This window comes from Vicia villosa, unplaced genomic scaffold (genome assembly GCF_029867415.1).
Source record: "Vicia villosa cultivar HV-30 ecotype Madison, WI unplaced genomic scaffold, Vvil1.0 ctg.000399F_1_1, whole genome shotgun sequence".
In the NCBI taxonomy this organism is placed as follows: domain Eukaryota; kingdom Viridiplantae; phylum Streptophyta; class Magnoliopsida; order Fabales; family Fabaceae; genus Vicia; species Vicia villosa.
In genome coordinates this window covers 322,992-345,249 of record NW_026705179.1, presented here as the reverse complement: position 1 = coordinate 345,249, position 22,258 = coordinate 322,992, and positions in this window count along the sequence as shown.

The window sequence follows — 22,258 nt, the reverse complement described above, 5'->3', positions numbered from 1 at the left end:
AAAAAAGAAGTACTAGGCCCAAGATCAATTCATCAGGCCAAATACGGGAGAAGTGCAGGCGCTGAGATGGTAGTGCATCAAGCAAATCGCACTGGGCTCACTTTCAAGGCCCAACATCAGATCCAAACAGAACTTTAAACAAAAAATAGGTCATATGGAGCATTCGGCCGTCCCCTTCCACATATTTCTTTTCACGCTTTTTCTCTCCTCTGTTCAGAAACCAGTTAACTTCATTCCAATTCAACTCATATTCTTCATCAAACAAGAACAAACACCTGCAATAATCAAACACAACAACACATATCAATAATTTCTAAACCAATTTCTCAGAACAAACAGTCACAAACATCAACGATTTGAGACGCAAAACGAATATAATCGTGTGAATCAAAAATGCGAAGAGAAGTCGTTGTCTCGTCGCGTCGGTGGTGATGATGTTGATTCGAATTTGCGTTTGCTGCAGTTGTTGTGTGGTGGCTAAAGATGCGATGTTCTACGCCGATGCTGTTGTCGGTGTTTTGGTGAATCACTGTTTTGCAGGTTCAGATGTATGTTTAAAGTTAAAAGAAGCTGAAGGTTAGGTTGAATCAAGGTGTGGCTAGTGCTTTTTGCAGGTTCGGATTTGGTGATGGTTGATAGATGAAGATGATTTGAAGGTTATGAATCGGTTCAGTTTTATGAAGGTTGAAAGAAGCAGAGAGTTTGAAGGTTGAATATGATGCGATGGTGATGAATTTGAAGAAAATTGCGGGTTCGGTAATAATTTTTGTGGTGTGAAGTTGAAGGCTAGTTGATGATTTGTGAAGAAATCGAAGGTTTGTGAAGGTAATAATATGATGATTGTTGTGATACTGTGAGGAGATTTGTGGATCAAAAGTTGATTGGAGGTTGAATGAATGCAGGGTGAATTGCTTAAGGTTACATGGAGTTGAGTTTATTGGTCACATTGTGTAGGTTTTCGTGAAGGATCTGAAGAAGTTTTGGAGGAGAATTTTTCTGGTTTTCAATTTGGCAGCATAACACTAAAATTTTCTCCTCCCCTTTTTCTTGTAATGAAGAAGCTTATTTATAGGATCATGAGAGTGAGGGTAGAATAGAGATTTGAGTGAGGAGAGGAATCAAATTCGTTGCAGAGTGGAGGAGGAATTCCGCGTGAGAAAATTGTTGTGATTTTGAGGGCAGAATTCGTGGGATTTTGTGATGAGCTGGCAAGGTGGTGAAGAAATCGTGACCTATGCAAAATATCTGCTTGCTTTTGTCTCTTATGAAATTCTGAAATGTATTGTGTACTGATTTCTGTGTATTTCTTGCAGGTGAGGTATTTGTACATGAATACAGGGCGTGGAATTTGGTCCATGAGCAAACAAACTGGTTGAAGGCCTCCTTTCTTTCTGCTTGTGCCTTTTTTTGGTACTGAGTGGTGTTATAACCCATGTATTTTGTACTTCTTGTAAGTATAATATGTACACCATTGCATTTTAAGTACACCATTGCATTTTAATTATTTCTGATAAATGAAAGGTGAATTGAATTTTGGCTGAAATTCGTTTGCTGATATCGATGGGAAAATGTGGGATACATGCATGATGGTCCCCACAACTTGGCTTGCAATTGACTTCACAAATATGGCTTAGAACTTGAACATGGGCCTTCAATTGAATTCACTTGGGCTTTCCAAAAGATTTGTATTCAATGGACATTTTTGCAATTGGTCCTTCCTTTGCACCTAAAATAAAATGACAATAAAATAATAACAAAAAAGAAAATGTAACAAAGATATTTGATTTAAAAAAAATTAATAAGATTCAATCTAAAACTAAATTGAATTCAAATTAATTCTAAATCATAAGTTAGCAAAAATGAGCAATACAAAGTTATTAAAAGAAAAATCTAATAAAACGCGCAAAATGAACACACATATATTTTTGATTTTTTAGATGAAATGCAAATGGACACACAAAATGCGGGTCAAAAATTGGGGTATGACAGATGCCCCTATTTAAGTTTCTTCTATCCGGAGATATGAAGATTGAAATCTTCGTCTCGACGTGATTGAAGAGACTTAAATACAAAATACACAATTTTTGACCCTGTGATGTCATGCAATGACTATGATTATGAATGCATATGATTTCCATGAGAGGGAAACAAGACACAACTGGGGAAAGAAAACAGACTCCGCTGGGGGAACGAGACTTTGCTGGGAAAAGAAACTTCTCTGGGGTAAATATTTCGCACCAAAATGGTTAAAGCATCATCTTTCACTAGAGATGAAAGAATACACCGACTTTTACTGAAGGTGAACTACCGACTTTTACTGAAGGTAGGAAAGAATCTCAACATCGACTTTTTACTGGAAGATGTGGATTACAAAAGAAAACACCAACTTTTACTGAAGGTGGACTACCGACTTTTACTGAAGGTAGGAAAGAATCTCAACATCGACTTTTTACTGGAAGATGTGGATTACAAAAGAAAACACCAACTTTTACTGAAGGTGGACTACCGACTTTTACTGAAGGTAGGAAAGAATCTCAACATCGACTTTTTACTGGAAGATGTAGATACAAAGGCTTCTCTGAACACCAGCTTTTACTGAAGGTGCAGGAATAGCATCACCTGAATACCGACTTTTACTGAAGGTACATGAATTTTCATCTGAACATCAACTTTTTACTGGAAGATGCAGGAACAAAAGGCTTCTCCAAACACCAGCTTTTACTGAAGGTGGACTACCAGCTTTTACTGAAGGTAGGAGGAGGATTACCGACTCAATGGTTAACGGTAAACTACTAACTCAATGGTTGAAAGTAGAGAAAGATTGAATTACCGCCTCAATAATTGACGATAAGCTACCAACTCAATAGTTGAAGGTAGACGAAAATTGAATTACCGCCTCAATAGTTGACGATAAGCTACCAACTAAATAGTTGAAGGTAGAAGAAAATCAAATCACCGCCTCAATAGTTGACGATAAGCTGCCGCTAAGAATAGGGATCGACTTCTTCTTTAATCAAGGACGTGGCTTGAGAAAAGGAACTGGATGCAAACTGTCACTTCTGATGAAGGGGCTTACCATTTGCTGAGCTTCTTCCTTTTGGATACAAACTATCACTTATACTGAAGCGACTTACCATTTGTTGAGCTTCTTCCACTTGGATGCAAACTGTCACTTATACTGAAGCGACTTACCATTTGCTGAGCTTCTTCCATTTTGAATCAAGAAGTTCATAAAGCCTGAGAGATTATCACTTGCTTTGAAGATAAGATTGGTACGTGAAGACATACAAACTTGCTCAAATAAAGAGGTTTCCATTTGTTGTCAACCAAAACATGATGGGGATAACATAAGTTGCTCAAAGTCAAAACCTGCCCCTTGCTTTCAAGCACAAATTCCAACACTGATGGAAAATAAGTATTTCAATATCTGACATCAATCATAAACAGATTCTCCATTGTTAAGGAAAACAAAATCCTCAAGAGGTGCAAAATAAATGCCTTCTCGATCTAGGTTTCTTATCCTAGAGAGGTTCCAACATAGTACTTCAAGAGATCAAAGTTTAACTCCACAAATAAACTGGATAGAAACGGCCAAACAAGACTCTGGCAAATGAGGAATGAACTCAAATGGGGATTAGTTCCATCCTGACAAATGAGCTGAGGAGGAACACTGAAGCAAAATTCTTCCACGAGGAACAAACTCTGTGGGGAATTAGAAAGGATAAACACTTTCTGCTTAAGGTAGACACTCTAATGGAAAGAGATCGTGTATTTTGAGGAATCAAAGAGAATGGATCAAAGCATTAAGAAATGCAAAATGGATATGAATATATTTTTCTTTTAAATTTTTTTATGCATGTTGTATGTATGAATGAATGAATGAATGAATGTCATGTATATGCTGACAAAACAAATACAAAAATACTAGGAAGTGACAAGACATCACAATACAACAGACACTTGGTGAATCTCAAAAAGTTGGAGATATCAAAAGACATTCTTCTGAAGACCCATGCTAGGAACACGGCTGAGGATTCAATTGTAGATAAACCGAGGTCGTTGGAGGAACAAAATCCTGCTACAAGGCTCAAGAGAAAGCTACTGACTAAGGGGAAAATTCAAATTCAAACTTCAAATATCCATAAATCCACTGAAAGGATAACAATGTGAACTCCACACTGAGGGAAAACTTATTGGAGATGCACACCAAGCAAACTCTTTGGGAACTATCAACCTCTAAGAGGGATACCATATCATCAATTTCTACCAAAAGGGATAGAACAACACATCCTTGCAAACTCTAATATGGGAGATCAGAGAAAATTTCCTTGGATAAAATCACCATTATGAACTTGTAGGAGAAATAAGAAGTTATCATCATAGTAAAAGAAATTAACTCTGGATTGATCATCGCAACGACCTTTGTACTTCAAGCTAATGAGGTGATCAAGGTAACTTTTAATTCACAACATGCCCCATACTACATAGTCTATGAGAGGAACTTGCTTGAAGAGGATTCATAGATATCCTTGGAATCATAAAGACTTGGAATAATCTGCCCCAGATCAACAGATTCTTGGAGAGATTTGTCGAATCTCGACGTAACTACCCCAGATTGACTGTACTTGTCACATTTGATTGGTCAACAGAGTCTTCAATCTTTGCTCCATATGGGTAATCAGACTCGTAAAAGCATTATATTGGGAAAACAACATGCCCCTGACAATGTTTTAGTTTTCTACTGATGATCAGATGTAAACTTACTGGATGTCAAGCAAATGTTTACAAGCAGAAAAATGTTTATTCTGAGAAGGATAATTAAAATGCAAAAATTATGTAAGTCTTGAAGTTTTATTAAAAGATGTCACAAAACCTTGTGAACGAATCACTGGTTAAGGAAATGACATTGATTTTTGTATGCATATGATACCAACACAAGTTTTCAGCATGACCGATAGGAGTCAGGAACGCTTTCTTGTTTAAGTATGCTTTCGAAATAAACTATGTTTCAATTAGGACTTTTGAGGGTTGTATCGTGGCCTGGTTCACGGTTTTCAGAAAAAAAGATTTTTAGGCTCAAAGTTTATTTAGCCCACCCCAACTTCGTGATGTTCTCCAGTCCTATGTTCAGTCAACTCAACATGAGTATTCATCTCTCAAAAGGATTTTGTGCTATTAAAGATCCAATGAAGCTTTCTTAGAGTAGCAGTCACCCTTTTTGTCTTCGTTTTTGTATTCACACATATTTGTTCATTGTTGAGGACTTTTGCTTTGTAGTCCTTTCTTTTCACTTTTCTTTTATTTTCCCTAACTTTTGCCTGGACTGATTCTTTTGAATTGGTCGTCCAGCGGGATGCTCTAACTTTTGCCTAAGTCATTTATTTCCAAGTTTTTGACTTAGCGAGCTTTTTCTTCTTCTTCTTTTTTTTTTTATTCTTTTGATTATTATTTGAACAAATCGTGTGACATTGATTTTGTCTTGACTTGTTGAGAGGGTTGTGACTGCCTCATTCCTTGGCGGATGGAGGATAACCATTGTGGTTTCACATTTTCCAACCTTTTGATATGCGATGGATAACCATTGTGGTTTCTCATAATCCAACCTTTGATGTGGATATGACGTGCTTGACCTTTGGATGCACAATCCTTTTTTGAAATTTGAACACTTGGTCAAATTAACTGAAGACTACCCTGCCCCAGGTTAAAAATTAGGGTTTTTTCGTTTAGAAAAGAAACTCCTACTTCAAGGCTCAAAGGGGTTAACAAGGGATTATCTTCCTTATATCTCCGGTGTTTAGGAATTTGAAACAATGCCTGTACATCATCAACAGGGTTTTATTCAAAAGCATACAACCAGAAATTTTGCGTTTTCAGATCATCATGCTCCCTCCAATCTTTGCATAAGCAAGAGTTTGGCAAAATCAATTGGTATCATAATGCATAAAAACAAATAAACATGAGTGAAACGAATGGATTACTTCAAGACAAACATTATCATTGTACTAGCATTAGCATTCAAAAACAAACAAGTTTCTTCATGTAAACATTGCATTGAAAAACAAGAGATATTACAAATGAAAATCAGTAAGAATACTAAAAATTGAGAAGACTCTCTCCATCTGGACTTGTGTTGAAGGAAACATCTTTCAAACTTCAGGGCTACCAACAATAGAGCTTCATTCATGCTTTGGCAAAAGATTGGCTTGAACATTAGGACCAACGTCTTCAAATGACAAGACACTATTTTTTGACCAACTTCTGAACTTCAACTTTCAAAGCAAAACAACCTTCCCAATTATGCACAGGAGTATCCTTTGGCAATCTTTTCTTCATTCATCGGAGGATTGACTTGGAGAAATAAAGCCTCAACCAGAGAAATCAGACGCTCCATACCAGCCTTCAAAGTAATCATCCCTTTGCGGAGTTCACAGATCTCTTGCTTAATATTTTCCATCTCTTCTTAGCACGAGTGTTGTACAGATGAAACCATGAGAAAGAAAATAAGGCTCTGAAAGAACTTCCTTAGAAAGCAAGACCAAATGCAGAATGATGCATGCAATGCAGATGACTTGTTTTTTTATTTTAATTTTTGAGTTTCAAGGAACTTAAGATATTAACTTGTAAACACTCAAACATTGGACTAAAGCTTCGATTAAGTTATCATCAAAATCAATCATCCATTTTGGTGGATTAGAATTTTCACCCCATCAACACCCAAGATCCATTGAGTTTGATGAAACTTATGATGTTTACAAGGAAAGACCTCTAAGTTCCTTGAAAACCAGAAGAAAAAGAGTTTTCATGGATGCATGAATGCATGGTTTATGAATCAACCACAATCAAGGTCACACACAAGATCACACAAACAAGGTTCAAAGGTTCGACATCACGAGCATGGAGTCAAGGTTAAGAACCACCCACAAAGGTATGTACTAGGGAATTTTGTACCTGCCGAACGGGTTCTACAAAGGTTCCCAGAGTTTTCAATCTTCTATCGGATACTACCGGCACGCACAATTGCTTATGGGCACCAATAATATTCCTAAAAAGACCTCGTCTGAGTGTAGCATCGCATGACAACAAGCTCAAATTGGTACTTGACCTTGTTTCTGCGCTACATCCTAAAAAGGCTTAGATGGGTTAAAAAGGTTCTAGGCCATTCAGCTTCTACGGACACTCACTATTGAAAGTAATAGCGTTCCTACGATAGCTCGTAACAACATCTACTACCTTCCATGAGGCCTCCACTGATTGGGGTTCCACCATATGATGCTCATGTTAAGGATCGCTCCTGACATGCAACTATTGGTCATACCACCTCCTATCTCAAGTTACTCACCAAAGTCCGGGTTAGGACTTTGTCTCATCACAGAGGAACCACCGAGCACCAAAAAGAAAAAAAACAAAAAAAGCACACATCAATAATATATACAGACAAAAACACACAGATAAACAAAAATAGGCTTAACACACTTAAAATTTATTTTCCCCAGTGAAGTCGCCATTTTTCTGTAGCGGGGAAAATCTGAGATCTAAGCCATAAATTGACTCGACTCAATATTTCAGTGAAAGTCGCCACCGCGCTTTATTTTTTTCAAAGGAAATGGGAAAAGAACGAAAAAACCCAAAGTATGTTTTTAAAACAAAAAGAGATCTTAGGTACGGGTGTTGATTATACGAGGGGAAGGTTTTAAGCACCCCTCATATCAGTGGTACTCCACAGGAACCTTTTTGAAAATCTGTGTTTTATAAAAGATATCGTGTGCAAAAGAAACAGTTTGTTTGAATTTTAAAATAAGCTCGGCAAGACTATGTCTTGTGCCTACATACCTCCTCGGTGCAATGGAGAAGTCAGAGCTAATGTAGTTCCGCTTTTTTTAAAAAAACGTTTGAAAAAGGTATAAACACATTTACCATCGTCGGGGCGAATACTCAGCCATTGATCTTAAACATGAGAACGAACGAATTCTTTGCATCACTAATGAGAGAAGGGCGCCAACTCGGATAAAATCGACAAGTATGCCACTAGCTCTCTCACGTGGAAAAGATTTCGTCGTGTCAATCAGTATTAAAATCGTGGGGCATCGCAACTAATGACAAGGATTAATCGTGCTTACTTTTTGAAAGAAAATGCCAACAAGGGCTAAATATAGTTTTAAAGAAGATTTTAAAAGGGATTTCAAACATAAGAAGTTTTTTAGAAAAAGAGAGGAGACTTTGAAAATTTAAGAAGTGGGAGGAGATGAAGAGGCTATCCTAGTGCGGAAAAATAAAAGTTTAGGGAAAAACGATCTGACCAAAATAAGAAGTCGACACTTGACATATTTGGTCAAGGAAGAATTCCCATCCTTTGGACTATCAACACTAAGCCAACACATTACCACTTGAGATCAAGATGAACTTATTTTCTTTAGCACCACATTGCATTAAACACATTAAAATTCTGACGAAAATCGGGCAGAGTAACGGCTGTTTTCGGGTAAAGTCCTTATCACGACGCCTTGGAATTAACCATCAAGGGCTTTCGAGGACATACCTGCACACACAAACAGACAACAATCCAATGCCAGACAGAAAGAATAACAGTGGAATAACAACAGCATAACAGGGTCCAGAGGTACTAAGTCCAACAAATCCAGGTCTCCAAAATGCTCAGGATAGTAACCAATAGTCCATAGAGAGCCTTATGTATTTTTTAGATTTTAAGTTATTTATTAATGTTTTAGCACAAAAGTAGAGTATGGTCCAAGTGGACAAAAAGAAAATAGCGGAAACATAAACATAGCGTCCAAATGGACAAAGAGAAAATAGCGGAAACATAAACATACGTCCAAATGGACAAAGAGAAAATGGAGGAAACATAAACATGATGAAATGATAAAATAAAGCATAAAGCGAGAAATAATAAAGAACAATATAATACAGTGCGGAAATTAAAGTTAATTGTTAAAGATAACCATCTTGAAACTTGTTAAGTATGTTATCAAAGTTAGTAATGAAGATTGATGGTGAGTGAAGGATGTTCTCGGATTTAAATTCAATGAAAGTTTATCAGAAGCTTGATAAAATCATAGCGACTACACGATAAACTTCCATAAGTCTTAAATCAACCGCATACAATTCTCTTCCATGTTTGATCTTTTTATTCGGGACACGAAATGTTGCGCTATGTTAAGCAGATCGCCAAGTGATTTATATAGAAATCACCCTACAACGAGGCCGGTCAACAATCTTTGTGCTAATGCATGCTAGAAAACGATATGTAGATCGTTCTCCAAAAGCAATACCGCACGAAAAGAAAATAGGTAGCGGTCTCGTCTTCATCTAGAATCCAAAAGAATTCCAAAGATGTTGAAGATTTTCATCGACCAATATAAAAAGAAATAAAAGATGGAATCACATTAAAGGTTCCTTCCATCTTTAAGTTCAATCACTTAATATTGCGGATTAAGATTTTCATCCCATCAACGCCCTAAGTCCATTGAATTTAAAGAGGAATTAGACCTCTAAATTTGTGATTCAAAGAAAAATAAGAATGGAGTAGAAGAAGAGAGATATATTGAAAAATCATCACAAAAACTCTCACCAAATGGATCATCAAGTATTAAATCAAAAAAAGAAATTAAAACTATTTTTTTATATTTTTGATATAAAATAGAGAAAACTAATACTAATATATATATTTTTGTATTTTTGAAATAAAACACAAACAAATTTTTTAAAGAAAACAAGTAAAAACTTAATAGAAACAGCAAAATAAAAGGGAGGTTCAAAAAAGAAGTACTAGGCCCAAGATCAATTCATCAGGCCAAATACGGGAGAAGTGCAGGCGCTGAGATGGTAGTGCATCAAGCAAATCGCACTGGGCTCACTTTCAAGGCCCAACATCAGATCCAAACAGAACTTTAAACAAAAAATAGGTCATATGGAGCATTCGGCCGTCCCCTTCCACATATTTCTTTTCACGCTTTTTCTCTCCTCTGTTCAGAAACCAGTTAACTTCATTCCAATTCAACTCATATTCTTCATCAAACAAGAACAAACACCTGCAATAATCAAACACAACAACACATATCAATAATTTCTAAACCAATTTCTCAGAACAAACAGTCACAAACATCAACGATTTGAGACGCAAAACGAATAGAATCGTGTGAATCAAAAATGCGAAGAGAAGTCGTTGTCTCGTCGCGTCGGTGGTGATGATGTTGATTCGAATTTGCGTTTGCTGCAGTTGTTGTGTGGTGGCTAAAGATGCGATGTTCTACGCCGATGCTGTTGTCGGTGTTTCGGTGAATCACTGTTTTGCAGGTTCAGATGTATGTTTAAAGTTAAAAGAAGCTGAAGGTTAGGTTGAATCAAGGTGTGGCTAGTGCTTTTTGCAGGTTCGGATTTGGTGATGGTTGATAGATGAAGATGATTTGAAGGTTATGAATCGGTTCAGTTTTATGAAGGTTGAAAGAAGCAGAGAGTTTGAAGGTTGAATATGATGCGATGGTGATGAATTTGAAGAAAATTGCGGGTTCGGTAATAATTTTTGTGGTGTGAAGTTGAAGGCTAGTTGATGATTTGTGAAGAAATCGAAGGTTTGTGAAGGTAATAATATGATGATTGTTGTGATACTGTGAGGAGATTTGTGGATCAAAAGTTGATTGGAGGTTGAATGAATGCAGGGTGAATTGCTTAAGGTTACATGGAGTTGAGTTTATTGGTCACATTGTGTAGGTTTTCGTGAAGGATCTGAAGAAGTTTTGGAGGAGAATTTTTCTGGTTTTCAATTTGGCAGCATAACACTAAAATTTTCTCCTCCCCTTTTTCTTGTAATGAAGCAGCTTATTTATAGGATCATGAGAGTGAGGGTAGAATAGAGATTTGAGTGAGGAGAGGAATCAAATTCGTTGCAGAGTGGAGGAGGAATTCCGCGTGAGAAAATTGTTGTGATTTTGAGGGCAGAATTCGTGGGATTTTGTGATGAGCTGGCAAGGTGGTGAAGAAATCGTGACCTATGCAAAATATCTGCTTGCTTTTGTCTCTTATGAAATTCTGAAATGTATTGTGTACTGATTTCTGTGTATTTCTTGCAGGTGAGGTATTTGTACATGAATACAGGGCGTGGAATTTGGTCCATGAGCAAACAAACTGGTTGAAGGCCTCCTTTCTTTCTGCTTGTGCCTTTTTTTGGTACTGAGTGGTGTTATAACCCATGTATTTTGTACTTCTTGTAAGTATAATATGTACACCATTGCATTTTAAGTACACCATTGCATTTTAATTATTTCTGATAAATGAAAGGTGAATTGAATTTTGGCTGAAATTCGTTTGCTGATATCGATGGAAAAATGTGGGATACATGCATGATGGTCCCCACAACTTGGCTTGCAATTGACTTCACAAATATGGCTTAGAACTTGAACATGGGCCTTCAATTGAATTCACTTGGGCTTTCCAAAAGATTTGTATTCAATGGACATTTTTGCAATTGGTCCTTCCTTTGCACCTAAAATAAAATGACAATAAAATAATAACAAAAAAGAAAATGTAACAAAGATATTTGATTTAAAAAAAATTAATAAGATTCAATCTAAAACTAAATTGAATTCAAATTAATTCTAAATCAAAAGTTAGCAAAAATGAGCAATACAAAGTTATTAAAAGAAAAATCTAATAAAACGCGCAAAATGAACACACATATATTTTTGATTTTTTAGATGAAATGCAAATGGACACACAAAATGCGGGTCAAAAATTGGGGTATGACACCAGGAAGATGTCTACTTATGCAGATAATCATCAGTTGCTTATCCATTACTTTCAAGACAGTTTGACTGGTGCCGCACTGAGGTGGTACACAGGCTTGGATAGCACTAATATTCAAACATTCAATGACCTAGGTGAGGCCTTTGTTCGACAATACAAGTATAACTCGGATATGGCTCCGGACAGAGATCAGCTTCGATCCATGGCTCAGAAAGACCATGAAGCTTTCAAAGAGTATGCCCAACGATGGAGAGAAACTGCTGCCCAGATTAATCCACCGTTAAAAGAGAAAGAGATGACAAAGATCTTCTTGAATACTCTCAGTCCGTTTTATTATGAACGCATGATTGCTAGTGCTCCCAGTGATTTCACCGAGATGGTAAACATGGGGATGCGTCTAGAAGAAGGAGTCCGAACCGGACGTCTGACTAAAGAAGGTGGATCTTCAAGCGGAACCAAAAAGTTCGGAAGTGGTTTCCCAAAGAAGAAGGAGCAAAGTGTTGACATGGTATCCCAAGGGAGGCCAAGAGGAAACATTAATCGTCAACGACAGGTTGCTGCTATCACACCATCCGTTAATACAGCACCGAATCCGGGGTTTACTCCGCAGTTTCAACAACAACAGCCTCGACCACAGGCTCAGCAGTTTAACAATAATCAGAATCGTGTGCAAATAGCTCCACAGTTTGATCCGATTCCGATGACTTACACAGAATTGTACCCTGCCTTGATTGAAAGAGGTCTTGTTCAAACTAAAGCACCACCACCAGTACCTGAGAAACTCCCATGGTGGTACAAAGCTGAGGTCTCATGCCCTTATCATCAAGGAGCACCTGGCCATGATCTTGAGCATTGCATAGCTTTGAAATATGAAGTTCAGAGATTGGTTAGATCTAATCTCCTCTCTTTCAGAAATTTGAATCCTAATGTGCAAGCAAATCTGCTGCCCAATCATGGAGGGCATGTTGTGAACATGGTGTATGGATGTCCTGGTCCGTACCGAGTCTATAATATCAATTTCTCAAGAGCCGATTTGGTACAAATGCACGCCACTCTCTGTCAAGGGCAGAATTTTCGCCAGCATCACTATGGTTCTTGTAGCATATGTTGTGTAGATCCTCACGGATGTTCGATTGTGAGAAGAGATCTCCAAGTGCTGTTGGATAATGGTACTATTCAGATCTACAGAAATAGGGATGAAAATGAAGTTAACATGATAGGATGTTATCCGCATGAGCTTTTAGTCTCAGATATCAACTCAGAAATGCCTACAGTTAACGTCATCGTTCCTCATTTCAACATGCCTGAGCGCATGGAAGTTACTTACAACAAGCCGAAGGTTCCTATTGCTCCTTTGATCATTTGTCTACCTGGACCTGTTCCTTATAACTCTGACAAGGCAGTTCCATACAACTACAATGCTACAATGATAAAGAATGGACAAGAAGTTCCTTTACCTACTCTTTCATCTGTCGTAAATATTGCTGATGTGAGTCGAGTAACAAGAAGTGGACGTGTGTATACCCCACTACCTCCAAAGCAGCCTGTTGCTCCTACAACCGGGCAAAATCTTGTCAATACACCAGTAGGGAATCCTGTGGAAACTCCTGTCAGTAATACAAACACTGATGTTGGTCAATCCAGTGGAACCAATGTCAATCCTGACTTTGATGAAATTTTGAAGCTTATCAAAAGAAGTGAATACAAGATTGTGGATCAGCTTATGCAGACTCCTTCAAAAATCTCAATACTTTCATTGCTGTTGAATTCAGAAGCCCACAGGGAAGCCCTGATGAGAGTCTTAGATCAAGCTTTTGTGGATCATGATGTGACTGTTGATCACTTTGATGGGATAATAGCCAACATAACAGCTTGTAACAATTTAAGCTTCTGTGATGAAGAACTCCCCGAGGAGGGTAAAAATCACAATCTTGCTTTGCACATTTCTATGAACTGTCAGTCAGACTCTTTATCCAATGTGTTGGTAGACACCGGATCTTCCTTGAATGTGATGCCAAAGACGACTCTTGCTCGCTTGTCTTACCAAGGAATGCCTATGAAGTTCAGTGGTGTAGTAGTCAAAGCATTTGATGGATCGCGAAAATATGTTATCGGCGAAGTCAACCTTCCCATGACAATTGGTCCACATACATTTCAAATCACTTTCCAGGTCATGGACATCCAAGCTGCGTATAGCTGTCTGTTAGGACGACCATGGATCCATGAAGCAGGGGCAGTAACTTCTACGCTCCATCAAAAGTTAAAATTTGTAACAAATGGAAAATTGGTAACAATAAGTGGAGAACAAGCCTTAATGGTGAGTCATTTATCCAATTTCTCTTTTATCAGTGCTGATGATGTGGAAGGAACTCAGTTCCAAGGTCTCTCTTTAGAAGACGAATCTTCCAAGAAGAAAGCATCGATCTCTTCTTACAAAGAGGCAGTGAAAGTAGTAAAGGATGGAACTACCACTGGCTGGGGGCAAGTTGTGATCCCTACCAAGAATGAAACTAGAGCAGGTCTCGGATGTTCACCAACATTCTCAAACTGCACCAAGAAGGATGAAACCCTTCGACCGATCAAAGAAACATTCATTAGTGGAGGATTCCTTAACCTAATTCCTCAAGAGGTTAACGTCCTTATCGAAGAATGCATTGAAGAAGGTCTACCTGATCCTGAAGAAGAATGGAAATGTTATCTCAATGACTCGGGATATATATCTCAGGAAGAACCATATCCTCCTTCGGAGAAACCCAATGGCAAAGAAACTGAGCCTGTTCCTGCAGAAATCTGGGACACCTTGGGACAACCAAGTGGAAAATATGATTATATGGTGAAATATACTGCGCCTGAAAGTTCAAAGATTGCGATTGAAGATATCCAACCAACTGGATGGGGAGATTCCTTTGAATATAATAGTCAACCAGAAGAGGCTTATCAGCCCTGTCAATTTTCTCAGCAACCTGAAATTACTGAAGATTTCAGCTTCAATGCATCTGCCAAGATTAACAATCCTGAAGATGGTTATTATCACATAAATGCCATTTTTGAAGATGAAGGGGAAGATGGTCCCGCAACTGACTCGGAAAGTGTCGCTGACAATGAGTCTCTTCATCCTGAAGACTGGGAAATACATCCTGAAAATTCTGAAGATTGTGACTCATCATATGCTCTTCAAGAGGTGGAAGAAGACCGTTTCAACTCTACAAAGAACAAGGGCGACAAACCAGGACCTTCAAATCCTGCTCGACCAGCGGTCAATGTCAATACTGAAGATAATTCCGAGGGGAACTTTCCTGAATACATAATACACAGAGGAGTTCGTTGCTACTGGAAAGCTGTCGACGTTCCGAATGTTGTTCGCCGCTCAAAGTAATCACCTCGCTGTTATTTTGACCTCCTGCCTTGCCCAAAGCAAAGAGATGTTTTATAGGGCTTTGCTTTTAAATGTTCCGCCCAAATAACTTTGTGTATAGGGCTTTGTTTTAAAAGTTTCCCTCTTTGTCCTGCCCAAGACAAATGAGTTTGTGTTTAGGGCTTTGTTTCAAAGATGAATCATAAATAAAGTGTCATTTTGAATTCCCTACATTATGTGTTTTATTTTTTTGCTTTTTCTGGAAATGGTAATCCTAAAAAACCAAAATAATAATAAAAAAAAAACTTTTTCAAAAAAAAATCTGCATACACTCCTGCATTCATAAATTTTCTGAAATAAATATAAATCACATGTGCAGATTTACTATTGATAAACCCATTGAATGCAATAACCCTATGCCCTCTCCCAACTTTGAGTTTCCTGTGTTCGAAGCCGAAGAAGAGGAAGAAGAGGAGATCCCGGACGAGATCTCTCGATTACTTAAGCACGAGGAAAGAGCCATTCTGCCTCACAAAGAGCCTTTAGAAAAGATCAACTTGGGTTCTGAAGAAGACAAAAAAGAAGTGACCATTGGATCGCTGCTTGATGCTGATGTCAAGAGTAAGTTGACAGACCTTCTCAAAGAATATGTTGACGTGTTTGCCTGGTCCTACCAAGACATGCCTGGGTTGGATACCAATATTGTTCAGCATTACTTGCCATTGAAGCCAGAATGTCCGCCAGTTAAGCAGAAATTGCGAAGGACTCACCCTGATATGGCTAACAAGATCAAAACAGAAGTTCAAAAGCAACTCGACGCAGGTTTTCTAGTCACCTCTGAGTATCCTCAATGGTTGGCCAACATAGTGCCAGTTCCAAAGAAAGATGGCAAAGTCAGAATGTGTGTTGACTACCGTGACTTGAACAAGGCCAGTCCAAAAGATGACTTTCCATTACCGCATATCGACATGCTGGTTGATAACACCGCTAAGTTCAACGTCTTTTCCTTCATGGACGGGTTCTCCGGTTATAATCAGATCAAGATGGCTCCTGAAGACATGGAGAAGACATCTTTCATCACCCCATGGGGTACCTTTTGCTACAAAGTGATGCCATTTGGATTAAAAAATGCAGGCGCAACTTACCAAAGGGCGATGACTACTCTCTTTCATGACATGATGCATAAAGAAATTGAAGTTTATGTGGACGACATGATAGCCAAGTCCAGCACAGAAGAAGAACATATTGAATACCTTTTGAAGTTGTTTCAACGACTAAGGAAATATCAGCTTCGCTTGAATCCTAACAAATGTACTTTTGGGGTTAGATCTGGAAAACTCTTGGGTTTCATTGTCAGCCAAAGAGGTATTGAAGTAGATCCCGACAAAGTCAGAGCTATTCAAGAGATGCCTGCACCAAAGACTGAAAAACAAGTAAGAGGATTTCTTGGACGATTGAACTATATCTCCAGATTCATCTCTCAAATGACTGCTACTTGTGGGCCAATTTTCAAGCTTCTCCGCAAAGATCAAGGGGTTGTATGGACTGAAGATTGCCAGAAAGCGTTTGACAGTATCAAGGAATACTTGTTAGAACCACCAATATTGATTCCTCCAGTTGAAGGAAGACCATTAATCATGTACCTTACCGTGTTGGAAGAATCCATGGGTTGTATGCTTGGACAGCAAGATGAAACCGGTAAGAAGGAGCATGCCATCTATTACCTGAGTAAGAAATTCACAGACTGTGAGTCTCGTTACTCCATGCTCGAAAAAACATGTTGTGCTTTGGCTTGGGCTTCAAAACGTCTCCGCCAGTACATGATCAACAATACTACTTGGTTAATCTCCAAAATGGATCCGATCAAGTACGTCTTTGAAAAGCCTGCATTAACAGGAAGGATTGCCCGATGGCAAATGCTGTTATCTGAGTATGACATTGAGTACCGTGCTCAAAAAGCGGTCAAAGGAAGCATTCTCGCCGATCACTTGGCGCATTAACCAATTAATGAATATCAATCTCTCAAGTTTGACTTTCCTGATGAAGATGTCATGTACTTGAAGATGAAAGATTGTGACGAACCGTTACCTGAAGAAGGTCCTGAGCCTGGATCAAGATGGGGCCTAATTTTCGATAGAGCAGTAAACGCTTTTGGCAATGGAATTGGGGCAATCATCATCACTCCCAAGGGTACTCATATCCCATTCTCCGCCAGACTGCTATTTGATTGTACCAACAACATCGCAGAATACGAAGCTTGTATCATGGGTCTCGAAGAAGCCATTGACTTAAGGATCAAAATCCTCGACATATATGGAGATTCAGCCCTCGTGATCAACCAGATCAAAGACAAGTGGGAAACTTACCACCCTGGCTTGATTCCTTACAGAGATTATGCAAGACGTCTATTGACTTTCTTCAACAAGGTTGAACTGCATCATATACCTCGAGATCAGAATCGAATGGCAGACGCCTTGGCTACTCTATCTTCCATGTTCAAAGTCATTCACTGGAATGATGTGCCTAAAGTTAGAATCACGCGCCTTGAAAGGCCCGCCTATGTGTTTGCAACCGAAGCAGTCATCGATGATAAACCGTGGTTCCACGACATCAAACGCTTCCTTCAAACTCAAGAGTACCCGCTTGGGGCATCAAACAAAGATAAGAAAACTCTAAGGAGGCTTTCTGGCAGTTTCTTCCTGAACGGAGATGTGTTATACAAAAGAAACTTCGACATGGTTTTGCTCAGATGCGTGGATAGACACGAAGCAGACATGTTAATGCATGAAGTGCATGAAGGGTCCTTTGGAACTCATTCAAATGGGCATGCAATGTCCAAGAAAATGTTAAGAGCTGGATACTATTGGTTGACAATGGAATCTGACTGTTACAAACACGTGAAGAGATGTCACAAGTGCCAGATCTATGCAGATAAGATCCATGTGCCACCGACTCTACTCAACGTTCTCTCATCTCCATGGCCTTTTTCCATGTGGGGTATTGACATGATTGGAATGATCGAACCAAAAGCTTCAAACGGTCATCGTTTCATCTTGGTAGCTATTGATTACTTCACCAAATGGGTCGAAGCAGCATCTTACGCCAATGTTACAAGACAAGTGGTTGTGAGGTTTATCAAGAATAACATCATTTGCCGATATGGTATTCCCAGCAAGATCATTACTGACAATGGTTCAAACTTGAACAACAAAATGATGAAAGAATTATGTGAGGAATTCAAGATTGAGCATCATAACTCTTCTCCTTACAGACCAAAAATGAACGGCGCCGTTGAAGCTGCCAACAAGAACATTAAGAAGATCATCCAGAAAATGGTCGTCACTTACAAAGACTGGCACGAAATGCTGCCATTTGCTTTACATGGGTACCGTACTTCAGTGCGTACTTCAACAGGGGCAACTCCCTTTTCTCTAGTATACGGCATGGAAGCTGTGCTCCCCGTAGAAGTTGAAATCCCATCAATGAGAGTTCTCATGGAAACTAAGTTATCAGAGGCTGAATGGTGTCAAAACAGATACGATCAGTTGAACTTAATCGAAGAAAAACGTATGACTGCTCTATGCCATGGACAGTTATACCAAGCAAGGATGAAACAAGCCTTCAACAAAAAGGTTCGACCTCGTGAATTTCAAGAAGGCGACCTCGTGCTTAAAAAGATCTTGTCTTTTCAACCAGATTCTAGGGGCAAATGGTCTCCTAACTACGAAGGCCCGTATGTTGTCAAAAGAACATTTTCTGGCGGCGCCATGACTCTTGCAACCATGGATGGTGATGAACTCCCACATCCTGTGAATGCTGATGCAGTCAAGAAATACTTTGTCTAAAAAAAAACAAAAGAATAGCTCGGTAAGTCGAAAACCCGCAAAGGGCGACTTAGGCAAAAATGAGCGTCTCGGTGGACTGAAAACCCGAAAGGGCGGTCCAGGCAAAAATTAGAGACAATAAACAGAAAAAATACATCCTGGTAGATTGAAAACCTGAAAGGGCAATCTAGGCAAAAATTAGGGATTTATGACAAAGTAGCTGCATCAGTCCATACTTCGTCACCTGAGGAGTCTTTTTCATCAAAGGATCTTCAATCAAATCATTACCAATCTGAAGCAACAAGCACAGTTGGAACTCAAAGTTGTTGGGGGGAATAGTGGTTATTGCTTTCAATGTAGCCTTTTCCGCATAATTACCATTTCCAACTTTTGTAAATACTCCATGGAATCACGCCTTTAGCTGATTTCCATCCTATTAAATAAATTTGAGCCTTGTGCCCATTTGTTTACAATCTCTAATTTCTTTTAGCTTGCAAAATGACGCTTTAGTTGTGTTATTCGTTTTTGAAAAAAAAAGGTTTTAAATGAATTTACTTTTCTCTTTCAAAATAAAAGCGAAATTTTCCTTTGAGTTGTGAACAACAGAAGGAACATCAACAGCTATCTCCATAGGACGAATCAAGGATTATGATAGGAAAAGCTCTTCTATCCCCAGTGAAGAAGGTCTTTTATCCCCAGTGACGAAGATTTTCCATCTCCAGTGAAGAGGTTCTTCCATCTCAATAAGAAAAGATGCTTATCTTCCCCAGAGAAGATTAAAGCACGCAACACCATTCATCACCCGTGTTATCTACACCGTGTTGAAGAACATTTGCCAAGTATCTAGTTGTATTGCGACGTCGGTCCCTCTCCAGTATACTTCTTTGTCTGTCAGTATTGTCGGCATGCATGCTACATTCATGACATTCATCATTCATACATATTTGCATCATTTATGCATTCTTGCATTTTTCAATATCTGCTTCGAAATCACTTGTTTAGGATATATCTACACCAAAAAAAAAGAAAAAAAAAAGAGGAAAAAATAAGTATGGGCGCCTCATCCCTCCAAGTAGGTTGTCACCCATAAGCAGAAAGAACATCTTCTTTCTCCAATTCCCCACTGAGATCATTCCTCGTGGAAGAAGGTTTCTTTAGTTTCTCCTCTCAAAACAAAGGAGAAAATCCCCATTTGAGTTCATTCCTCATGGGAACAAAGTCTTGTTTGACTGTTTCTTTCCAATTCATTCATGGTTAGAACTTTGTCTTTACCAAAAATTCAAATTCCGATTCCACCAAACAGAGTCGTGAAAACAGACAATAAGCAATAGCCTCATCATCTGAGCAGCTTATGTCTCTTCCAAAAGATTTTTCCTCTCAAGGAAATCAAACATGAAGACCATATGACAATCAGGGCCTTATTGCTGTTCACAAGGCTGAATAACCAGTAATTTCCCTAGCAAAGTCTCCAGAATCATTTTATCACTCGGCTGATAATTGATCATGTCTTCAGAACCACTATCACGAGGCTGGTAGTCGGTAACCTTTTTGTTCTGGTTATATTATTTAACATGTCTATCACCAGGCTGATAGTCGGTAATATTAACCGAACCTTTGAAACTCTTTTTACCTTGTCAAGTCTATCCCCGTGCTGATAGTCGGTAATACAGTTTCATACCTTTCACTTGCGCATTATTAAACAAGTCTATCCCCATGCTGATAGTCGATAATGTTGATAGGTAAGCTTTTCTTACAAAGCTATCATTCCCTGGTGAAGCATACACTTGCTTTCCCGAAAAGACAAAACGGATTCTCTTCCTAAAACGGATTGAGGCATCCTTCCCAATCTCTTGTCCTCAGTGGAGTCAGTTTTGATATCCCTCGGTAAAGATATCTTTGCATCATTCGCAATTTTGGTATCTTAGGTCCAAAATTCGCGTCTTCTGATATTTAAGTCTCTTCCACCCTATCAAAACGAAGATTTTCAATCTTCATGTCTCAGGTTGAAGAAACTTAAATAGGGGCATCTGTCATACCCCAATTTTTGACCTAAGATACCACCTCATATCATCTGCATATACATCATTTGCATCTCTAACAAATTGCATAGCCTGTGTTTGTTACTTGTGACTCAGCAGGATTTAAACAAGAAATCACTCATCAGTACAAGCAACAATCAATTAGGGTTTTGTTCTCCCTTCATTTCAAAAGAACTATCTTCATCAACAATCAACATTTAGTCCTCAGAGATTCACTTCACAAGCTCAACAACTTTGAATCGAGTGAATTAGGGTTTTGACTGAAGATAGCATACTCCTGACTTTTGCTCAGGATGTGACCCAATGACTTGGGACATGATATCAAGACCTCAAGTGCATTATCTTGATCTAATTTATTGGCTCAAGATACCTCCTACACAAAGATTGATCAGACAAATCCTCAGATCAGGGTTTTGAACTATCAGGGACTGAAATCAGGGATCACATTTGGGAAACCCTAAAAATCCCCAGGAAGTCAATCAAAGGTTTCAATCATCTTCAAATAATCCCTATGACAACATCCAATGGAAATTACATCTCAATTCAAGACCTACAGTCATCAATTTCATCTGGTCGACAATTAGGGTTTTTGACCTAATTCATCTGAACAACTGACTTTTTAATCAGGACAAGATGTCACAACTCAAACCATGGCTCAATATCCTCTAATGCTTCAATGTGATCCATTCATACCATTCATTTGATGAGGGTAGCCTGTTTCATTTGAAATCTCCAGAAACGCGATTCGTCTGAAAAAGTCAACTGTACAAGATCACAATTGACTTTTGAAGAATTTTGGTCAACCATGACTTTTGAAGTTTTAAATCATCAATATATGATATGAGAAGTCATTTGATCAAGAAAAATCAAGAAAATCAATCAAGAATCAAAAAGTCAAAGTTTGACTTTCATACTTAGAAAATTTTCTAAGTGTTTTTCAATGGTTTTTTTCCAAACTTTGGAAGGGAATAACTCAAAATTTCACCTACAAACTGAAAAAAACTTCCAACATGAAAGTTGTAGATTTTGATCCAATAAACAACTTTGACACATATAATTTTTTTCCATAAGATCAACCATTTAAGAGATATGGAGCTTCAAAGTTGGTACTTTTTGAAAACTTCACTCAAAATCTCAATTTCTTCAAAGTTCATGGATCTTTTTCACCCATTTCCTTAAAGGTCTTGAAGAAACTTTCAACTAGGGTTTTGAAGTATGCAACATGAGCTTTCCCAAATGTCCAAGAGCATGAAAAAATATGGAGTGTAGCCATGGTTTTGAAT